Source organism: Priapulus caudatus, unplaced genomic scaffold, assembly GCF_000485595.1.
Source record: "Priapulus caudatus unplaced genomic scaffold, Priapulus_caudatus-5.0.1 Scaffold1675, whole genome shotgun sequence".
In the NCBI taxonomy this organism is placed as follows: Eukaryota; Metazoa; Priapulida; class Priapulimorpha; order Priapulimorphida; family Priapulidae; genus Priapulus; species Priapulus caudatus.
In genome coordinates this window covers 34,289-34,881 of record NW_014578736.1, presented here as the reverse complement: position 1 = coordinate 34,881, position 593 = coordinate 34,289, and positions in this window count along the sequence as shown.

The following is a 593-nucleotide window of genomic DNA, read 5'->3' as shown; positions in this document are numbered from 1 at the left end:
CCTACTCCAACACCTTCTCCCCTCCTCCTCCTTCATCACCTTCTCCCCTCCTCCTCCTCCTCCTCCTCCTCCTGCACCCTACTCCTCCTCCATGACCTTCTTCATTCGATCTCCATCACCTTCTTCGTTCGATCTCCATCACCTTCTCCGCTCCTCCTCCTCCCCCTCCTCCTCCTCCCCCTACTCCATCACCTTCTCCCCTCCTCCTCCTACTCCAACACCTTCTCCCCTCCTCCTCCTCCCGCTCCTCCTCCCACTCCTCCTCCCCTCCTCCTCATCTCCCCCTACTCCAACACTTTCTCACTCCTCTTCCTCCTCCTCCTCCTCCTCCTCCTCCTCCTCCTCCTCCTCCATGACCTTCTTCATTCGATCTCCATCACCTTCTCCTCCTCCTCCCCCTACTCCAACATCTTCTCCCCTCCTTCTCCCCTCCTCCTCTCCTCCTCCTCCTCCCCCTACTCCAACACCTTCTCCCCTCCTCCTCCTCCTCCTGCCCCCTACTCCTCCTCCATGACCTTCTTCATTCGATCTCCATCACCTTCTCCGCTCCTCCTCCTCCTCATCCCCCCTACTCCAACACCTTCTCTCCTCCT